The sequence below is a fragment of the Cynocephalus volans genome, chromosome 15, assembly GCF_027409185.1.
Source record: "Cynocephalus volans isolate mCynVol1 chromosome 15, mCynVol1.pri, whole genome shotgun sequence".
Lineage (NCBI taxonomy): Eukaryota > Metazoa > Chordata > Mammalia > Dermoptera > Cynocephalidae > Cynocephalus > Cynocephalus volans.
The window spans coordinates 4,406,437-4,416,176 of record NC_084474.1 but is presented as its reverse complement, the minus strand read 5'-3'; the positions used below and the strand labels follow the sequence as shown (position 1 = coordinate 4,416,176).

The window sequence follows — 9,740 nt, the reverse complement described above, 5'->3', positions numbered from 1 at the left end:
ACCCTCACATCTGCATTCCAGAAAGCAAGAAGATGCGAGAAGCAAAAAGAGGCACGTCAGGGTCAGTCCTTTTAAACAGCTTTGCTGCAAGTTCTACCCAGTATCTTCTGTTTACGTCTCATTGGTTGTCTCTCTAGATTCAAGAGAAACTGGAGTATGTCATCATAAGGGCACATTTTGCTATAAAGAATATAATTGAGTTCTATTAGTAAGGAAGAAAGAGAAGGAGAAAGCAAATATTGGGTAGGCAATAAGCAGTTTGTCGTATAATGATTTCAACATATACTTGAAAATATAGGGGGAAAGTTGCTTATTCTCATTTGATTAACATGAAAACCAGGTACTTCTTGCTAAGCTTTCCAAGCTCATGGTTATGTTTTCTCAGCAGTAGCTTTTTAGTAGAATATTTCAATAATGTCTTAATATGAAGGCCGAGATTTTCTCTCTCTCTCCTCCACCATCTTCTGCCTTGTGAGACCCCTGGGTCACTGTCACCACCACCAAGATGCTCACCAGATGTGTTCCCTGGACTTTGGACTTCCCAGCCTCCGAAAGTATAAGGAATAAATTTTGTTTTCTTATAAATCACCCAGTTCCAGGTACTTTGTTATAAGCAACAGAAACAGACTAATACAGAAAATTGGTACCAGAGAGTTGGGGTGTTGCTTATAACAAATTCTTGAAAATGTGGAAGCAGCTTTGGTACTGGGTATTGAAGAAAGGCTGGAAGAATTTGGAGGAAGAGGACAGAAAAAAATCTAGATGCTGGTGAAAGTTTGGAAGACAAGAAAACCAGGGAAAGTTTGGAACTTCCTGGAAACTGGTTAAATGGTGGTGAGCAGAGTGCTGATAGAAATATGGACAGTAATGGCCATCCTGAGGAGATCTCAGATGTAAATGAGAAGGTATTTATTGGAAACTAGGGCAAAGATTACCCTTGCTATGAACCGGCAAAAAACTTGTCTGCATTCTGTTCATGCCCCCAAATTTTATGGAATGTGGAACTTCAAAGTGCTGACCCAGGGCATTTGGCAGAAGAAATTTCTATGCAACCAAACATTCAGGAAGCTGCATGGCTATGTGCAACAGCCCACACTGAGTTACGGCAGAAAAGGCATGACATAAAGTGAGAATTTATAATTAAAAGGAAAGCAGAGCATAAAGATTTGGAAAATTTGCAGCCTGGCCATGTGGTAGAGAAGCAGAGAGCATTTTCAGGAGAAAAATGCAATGGTGCTAAGAAGATTTGTACAAAAGAAAGAGATTATTAAGAGAAGGGGGGAAAGGCCCTGAAGGCATTGCTGAAGCCTCTGGGGCCAACCCTTCCATTTTGGGACCAAAGGCCTAGAGAGACATAATGGTCTCAGGGTACAGGTCTGAAGCACTCTCCATGGGCTCGCTGCCTAGGGCCACCTCGGGATGCTTCCCCCCATACCAGCACCCCAGCTGCTTTGGCTGCTCCAGCTGTGGGTAAATTGGCCCCAGGTGTGGCTGGACTTGTAGCTTTGGAAAATACAAACCAGAAGCCTTGGCAGCATCCACCGTGATATTAGGTTTGCAGGCTTGCAGCATGACAGAGCTATGAAGGCTTGGGAGCCTCCACTTCAATTTCAAAAGACATATGGAAAAGACTGTGGTCCCAAGAAGAGATCTGTCACAGGGCAGAGTCACCACATACAGTCTTCACTGGAGCAGTGCCAAGAGGAAATGTGGGGTTACATTTGCATCAGAAAAACCTGGGCCAAACCCATGGCTCACTTGGGAGAGTGTGGCGCTGGGAGCGCCGAGGCCGCTGGTTCGGATCCTATATAGGGATGACTGGTGCGCTCACTGGCTGAGCGTGGTGCGGGCAACACCAAGCCAAGGGTTCTGATCCCCTTACTGGTCACAAAAACAAAAAAAAGAGAAAGAAAAACCCCAACAGTGCCATGCCTAGTAGAGCCATGGGAGTAGGACCACCATGAAGACCCCAGAACTGTAGAGCCACCAGTGTGTAATGCCAGCCAGTGAGAGCTAAAGCATCACCTGACACCAGGAAGACCATAGGAGTAGAGCTGCCTGATGACTTGGGGATCCAACCCTCACATCAGCATGCAGAGGACATCGAACATAGAGTCAAGGTACATGATTCACCAGCTTTGAAATTTAATGCCTGCTCTGCTGGGTTTCAGACTTGTTTAGGACCTGTTACCACTTCTTTTTGGCCTCTTTCTCTCTTTTTGAATGGGAATGTGTACCCTATTCTTGTCCCACCATTGTATCTTGGCAGTAGATAACTTGTGATTTCACAGATGAGACTTTGAACTTTGCACTTTGAGTTGAAACAAGTTAAGACTTTGAGGATGAAATGAATGTATTTGTATTGAAAAGGACATGAGTTTTGGGGGATCAGGGAGGAATGCTGTAGACTGGATGCCCCCCAACCTCACTGAAGCTTAAATCCCTGCTGTAACTGTTGAGGGTAGGAAATACTACTATGGTAATCGAAAGGTGGGGCCTTGAAGAGGTGATTAGATTGCAGGACCATGCCATAGAAAATGGATTAATAACGGTGGTCATGGGTGTGATTCTGAGGGCTTTAAAGAGAAGAGCACATGAGAGGTGAGTCTCTCTCTGCTCTACCATTTTCTGCCATGTGAGATCCCAGGGTCACTATTGTCACCACCAGATGACAACAATGGGCCTGTGGGCTTCCCAGCCTCCAAAACTGTAAGCAATAAATTTTGTTTTCTTTATAAATCACCCAGTTTCGGGTATTTTGTTATAAACAACAGAAACAGACTAACACACTGGCTTAACTAATAAAGACATAGGTATAACAACACATATTCACCATTACAGTATCATACAGAGTATTTTCAGTGCCCCCAAAATCCTCCATGCTCCACCTACTCATTCCTCCCTCTCTGCTAACCCTTCACAACAATCTCTTTCCTGTTTCCATAGTTTTGCCTTTCCCAGAATGTCATGTAGTTGGAATCATACAGTATATAACCTTTTCAGATTGGCTTCTCTCCTTTGGTAACATGCATTTAAGTTTCCTCCATGTCTTTTCATGGCTTGATTAGCTCATGTCTTTTTACTGCTGAATAATATCCCATTGTCTGGATGTACCACAGTTTATCCATTTACATATGGAAGGACATATCTTGCTATTTTTTTAATCCCCCAAATTAATTATTATTATTGCTGCTTTATAACAACCAATGTTTGTTTAGAATTACCCATGTTAGATCTTTTCTTAGGATTATTTTCTTTCTTCTTGAAACACATCCTTTGGAAAGCCCTTTAGTGAGAAGCAAATTTCCTTTCACTTATCCCTCTTGGAATTTATTGGAATTCCTGAATCTGTGGATTTCTGTCTTTCATTAGGTATAAAATATTCCCTGCCACTATTACTTTCAATGTTGCCTCTCCCCATTCTGTTACCTACTTCAAGAACTGAGAACTCTGTGAGGACTTATACAGCACTGCTTGCTTCACAAATACATACCTTTTTTTTTCTTTTAAACCCTCACTACCACAGTCCCTCACTACCACAAATTGTGCAGGCAAATTTCCCACATCTGGGGAAATCTCAGGGGTCAGCACATCCCGAGTGCAACAGGATAAGCTTCATCCTGGCAAAGCCACCCTCATGATCATGGTATTTCCCCTGCCATGTAAGTCCTAACACACATCTTAACTAAGTGCTTTAGTCTATTTGAACTGCTATAACAAAACAGCCTAAAGTAGGTGGCTTATAAAGAACAGAAACTTATTTCTCACAGTTCTGGAGGCTGTGAAGTCTAAGATCAAGGTGGCAGCATGGTGGGTTCTGATGAAGGCCCGCTTCCTGGCTTATCTTAGATGGATGCCTTTCCTGCTGCATCAAGTGGCAGGAGAGTGAAGGGAGGGGTCTCTTTTATAAGGGCACTAATCCTGTTCATCTGCCCTCATGACTTAATCACCTCCCGAAGGCCTCACCTCCTAATACCGTTACTTTGGAGGTCAGAATTGCAGCATACAAATTTAGGGGGACATAAACATTCAGGCCATAGCAACCAGTCTTTCACAGTCTCTATTGCTTTTGTTTCTGGGCTGCATTCTTTGAAATTCCTTCATATTTATCCTCTACTTCAATATTTAAATTTTGTCCATTATACTATTTAACTTTTCTGTTTTTGTCCCAACTTTTTTTTTTTTTTTGGCAGCTGGTCAGTATGGGGATCCAAACCCTTGACCTTGGTGTTATAAGGATGCACTCTAGCCAACTGGGCTAACTGGCCAGCCCCTTGTCCCAACATTTTATGATAATTTTCACAATATGGATAAATGGAAAGACTATTACCCTAAACTCCCATACACCCACCACCCATACTCTAGAAATTACATTTTACTCTGCTAACTTTATTACGTATCTATCCATCAGTCCATTCCTCTGTGCATCCATCAGTCCAACTCTTGTGTGCACATCAAAGTCAGTTGCATCATCAGTACACTTTCCCTCAAGACTTCCATTTAGTTTTTAAAAAAAATTTTTTTTAATTTATTTTTTATTAGAATATTCATTGTCACAAATCATCTTACTCTTTATGTCCCTTATCCAATCCTTCCCCCTCCCCCTCCTCCTCTAATAACCATAGATTTGTTCTCTCCATCTGATAGATTAGCTGTTCCTCTGTTGGTTTGTTGCCCAGATGATCTGTCCAGTACTGAGACAGGTGTGGTCAAGTCCTCCCATATTATTGTAAATCAGAAGCTTCTTCTATTACTCCGGAGTGTGCTTTGTGGAGAGAGAGGACCTTTTCTTTCTTTTTTTTTTTTTTTTTTTTCCTTCTCCGCTGGTGCCTCTCCTTATGTCAATGCAGTTGAGAGTCTGGCGTGCCATCTGCACGGTGGCTGTGACTGCTGCTACAGAGACTAGCAGCTTTTGCGGAAGCCGTGGCAATTGCGGTGGCTGTCGTGGACTACCTGCATGGAAATGGTGTTTTTGGTGTGCTCTTTACCTAGTTGCAGCTGGGTTCAGCTTCCCCCGGCTTCACACCTCACAGCCCCAGCAGGGCATAGTTTTGATTTTTAATTTGTATATTTTCCATTTCAAGAAGGTCCATTTGCTCCTCTTTCAGATATACCCAGTCATTTTCTGATAATCTCTTGCTCATCACTCATCTTTCCAATTTCTTCTTTTTACTTCTTTTATTTCTTAAATATATTAGATATGCTTACTTTATAGTCTGTATCTAAGCTTGTCTGATCAGTGATTAAAAATACAGAATGCCAAAAAGAAAAAGAAAAAATATGGAATGCTTAATTAAATTTGAATTTCAGGTAAACAACAAATAATTTTTTAGTATAAGTATGTCCTAAATATTTCATGGGACATACTTATACTAAAAATCTATTCATTCCTTATCTGAAATTCAAATTTAACTGGATGCCTCATATTTTATCTGAATCTTATCTGAAAACTCCCATATCTTAAGTCTCTATAGGATCGATTCCATTGTATTGCTGAATCTTACTTGTGATGGCTTGTTTCTGTGTTTATTCTGTGATTTTAGGTTGCTAGCTCATTGTTCTCTAAATTTTGCTGTCATGTTTCTTCCAGGCCTAGGTTGAGGATATAATCTTCCAGGGAGAAGATGCATCTTCTTCTGCCAGGTATCTGGGGCACTGTAGATCTGGTCCACTTTAAAATTCTTAGCTAGTGGTCTTCTGGACCATGCAAAGAGTGAAAATTTGGGACAGAAACCCTCAAAAAGACTAGTAGCCAAAGAATGTCAGGGAAAGCTTTCTCTCTTTTTTTTTTTTAAACTTCTGCCTAAACACAATGTGGAAACCATCTTCCTTGCTGCTGGCCTTTTGTAGGTGTACATTCTCCTAGTTCATTCTTTTCCTTGAGATCTTACTATTGCTGAGTCCTACCTTTACTGTTTGGGGGAGTAGGGAACTCCCACCCTGCACAGACCCGATCCTTAGTACAGTGCACAGGCTCTGGGTCATCATGGAGCAGCTTCCATATTTACTAACTTACTTCCATGGACTTCTGTGCTGGTTTATTCCTGGCATTTAAAGGAATTCCACCTGAATTCTTCAGATGCATCTATTTATTTAAATGAGTGATTTTAATATTTTGGTTAGCTTTTGGGATCTTTTGTAGACTCTCCAGTTAGCCTTATTGCTGGAAATCTGTGTTCTTTATTCATCAATCTGATTTTATAAAGAGTTGCTTCAGGTGTTATTAAATATAGAGATCTAAACCAGGTAGACCCTATCTGATTATTAACATCTATAATACAAAATAAGTGAAATTTCTTTTGGAATTCTATCTTACGTTAAGAAGATAATCTTTTTCTGGGTTTGCCACGTGGTATAAACATGGTATAAAAATAAATCAATTAAAGTAGCCGCATCAAAAAAAAAAAAAAATGCAACTGGAATGACCAGCTTTGCTTGTTCAGAACACAGGTAACATCACACCTCTTTCATATTCAAAGTAATTACCCAATCAGTCCACTAGTGACCCCCATTTCCACTGCTGCAGAGCCCACTGGCAGCGGGGGCTCCCAGGCATAGACGTTTTACTTCACACTCAAGCACTCGCCCACATGCCGGGGCGGCGGGGTCAGGAGGCAAGTCCAACCTCTCTGGAGTGACAGTGCTCCTGGCTACACAGCCACCCTGATCATCTTAGCCTGGGTTTTGGTTCAGACTCCCCTTCCCTAATAATAAGTGACTGCCAGGGACACTCAAGATCTCTTCCTGATAGAGTACTTCAAACAGACCTGACTCAATAGAGCTGAAACATTCTAATAACATTGTACCTCAGTCCCATAATTTTCTGGAGAAATCTTGGTCCCTATGCAAAATTTCCTTTCCCCTTCACAAGATAGCAAGTTGTAAGGGAATGGCAGCCTTTGTCAAGTCATTAGAAATGGTCACGTTATAGCCTTATCACAGGGCAATAGGTACCTAATTAAGAACGGCCACTCAAATGATTTCGTTCTAGAAAAAAAATTGCTCCCAAGATGAGGTGCTTTTTGATCTCTAATACCACACATGGGAGCAGATGGGAAATTTTGACTAACAGTTTGTGGCTTAAAAAATGTAGAACTGTTTACCTCACCAGAAAACCACTATAAAAGAGTTTAAAGAACTATATCCTTATAGTTTGATTATTAGCTGCAAGGAGAAAAATAGTAACTCTATAGTAGTAAAACCAGACAATAACTTGACCAGGTGATCAAAGTTAACTTCACTAACTATACTAGTCCATTCGGTTGCTTATAACAAAATAACTGGAACTGGGTATGTGGTAAGAAAAAGAAACGTATTGCTTACAGTTTCTGAGGCTGGAAAGTCTAGAGTCCAGGGAACTCATCTGGTCAAGGCTTCCTTGGTGGTGGCTTCAGTGACACAGGGTATCACAGCGTGGGATGCTGGAAGCAGGGAGAGAGAGAGACTCTCATGTGCTCTCCTTTTAAAGCCCTCAGAACGACGCCCATGACCACCATTATTAATCCATTCATCAGGGCATGGTCCTCAGAATCTAACCACTTCTTCAAGGCTCTACTTTTCAATTACCGTGATAGGATTTCCCACCCTCTTAACAGTCATAGTGGGGATCAAGCTTCTAATGCATAAAACTTGAGGGATACAATTCAATCCTTACCACTAGCTAAACATCTCATTAAAAAAGAAGAAAGATCTCAAATCAATAACTTGACTTGCAAGGGCTGGTCAGATCAGTTCATTAGAGCGGGATGTCATAACACTAAGGTCAAGTGTTTGGATCTTCATACCTGCCAGCTGCCAAAAAATAAAATTAAAAAAATAACTCTCCACGTTATGAAAACGAGAAAAGAAGAGCAAACTAAACCCAAAGCAAGCAGAAGGAGGGAAATAATAAAGATTAGGGTGGAAATAATGAGATAGAGAATAGAAAAACAACAGAGAAAATCAGCCAAACCAAAAGTTGTTCTTTTTAAAAGATCAACAAAATTGACAAACCTTTAGCTAGACTAAACAATGAAAAATAGAGAAAAGACTTAAACTTGAAATCAGGACTGAAAAAGGGCCCTCACTCCAATTTACGGTGTGGGGGGAAAGGAATGAAAGAGAATAATATGAACAAGTGTATGACAACAAATTAGATAATTTCAATGAAATGGACAAATTCCTATTAAGACACCGTCCAAAACTGACTCAGGAAAAAAGCCGAAAATCTGAATAGGCCTGTAACAAGCTAAGAGATTGAATTATTAATTTTAAAACTTCCCACAAAGAAAAACTCAGTTCCAGATGACTGCATTGGTGAATTCTACCAAACCTTAAAGATTTATAACAATCCTTCATAAAAAATTATTCTAAATAGTAGATTAGGTAACACTTTCCAATTCATTCAATGGGGACAAAACCAGACAAACATATCACCAGGGGAAAAAACCCTACAGACCAGTAGCCTTTATGAATACATTGGCAGATGTAAAAATTCTCAACAAAATACTAGCAAACTAATGCAGCAACACACAAAAAAGATTATACACCACGACCAAGTGGGAATTATCCTAGGAATGCTAGGTTGGTTTCAGATCTGAAAACCAATTAACGTAATATTCCAAATTAATAGGACCAAGGACAAAAACCATTTACTCATCCAATAGATGCAGACACAGCATTTCACAAAATCTGGCATGTTCCCATGATAAAAAATACTCAACATAAGAATAGAAAGGAACTTTTTCAAACTGATATAGGCCATTAGCAAAAACCCACAGCTCTCATACCTACTGGTGAAAGACTGAATGCTTCCCCCAAGATCAGGAACGAGACAAGGATGTCTCCTCTCACTACTTCTCTTTAACACGGTACTAGAGGTGCTAACCAGGGCAATCAGGCAAGACAAAGAAATAAAATGTATCCGAATTGGAAAAGATGAAGTAAAACTATCTCTACTTACAGATGACTTGATTTTGTGTATAGAAAATCCTAAGGAATCCATAAAAAAAAACCCTTAGAGCTAATAAACAAACTCAGCAAGTTTGCAGGATACAAGATCAATACACAAAAATCAATTGTATTTTTATATATTAGCCATGAACATTCCAAAAATCAAACTAAGAATCAATGCCATTTACAATAGCATCAAAAAGAATAAAATACTTGGGTATGAATTTAATAAAAGAGGTGCAAGACTTGTACACTGAAAACTGTAACACACTGTTGAAAGAAATTTAATAATATCTCAATAAATGAAAAGACCTCCCATGTTCACAGATGGAAACATTTAACATTAAGATGGCAGTACTCCCCAAACTGATCTACAGATTCAATGCAATTCCTATCAGAATTTTAGCTGGCTTCTTTGCAGAAATAGACAAACTGACCCTTAAATTCACATGGAAATCAAGGGATCCAGAAAAGCCAAAAAAATCTTGAAAAAGAACAAAGAAGTCTCATAGTTTCCAACTTCATTACAGCATGGTTCTGATAACATGAAGGACCAGGGTTCAATCTCTGTACTGGCAAGCCACAAATAAATAAATAAATTTTAAAAATACACAAAAACAAACAACAACAACAAAAAAAACCAATTTCCAACTTCAAAATGTGTTACAAGGCTTCAACAATCAGCTGGCAGTCAACTCAGTTTGGCCAACTGCCCCCTCAAAAAAACTTCAGCAATCAGGATAGTGTGGTGCTGGCATACAGGTAGACATATGGATCCATAGGACAGAATAAGGAGTCCAAAAATAAAC

General features: G+C 39.9%; 1 non-coding gene across 1 annotated transcript; it reads right to left on the bottom strand.

The window, feature by feature from the left end:
* Nucleotides 1-3,505: 3,505 nt before the first annotated feature.
* On the bottom strand, nucleotides 3,506-3,670 carry LOC134364261 (U1 spliceosomal RNA). Its single transcript, XR_010021818.1, has one exon. It is a non-coding gene; the product is annotated as a U1 spliceosomal RNA (small nuclear RNA).
* Between the last annotated feature and the right edge of the window lie 6,070 nt (nucleotides 3,671-9,740).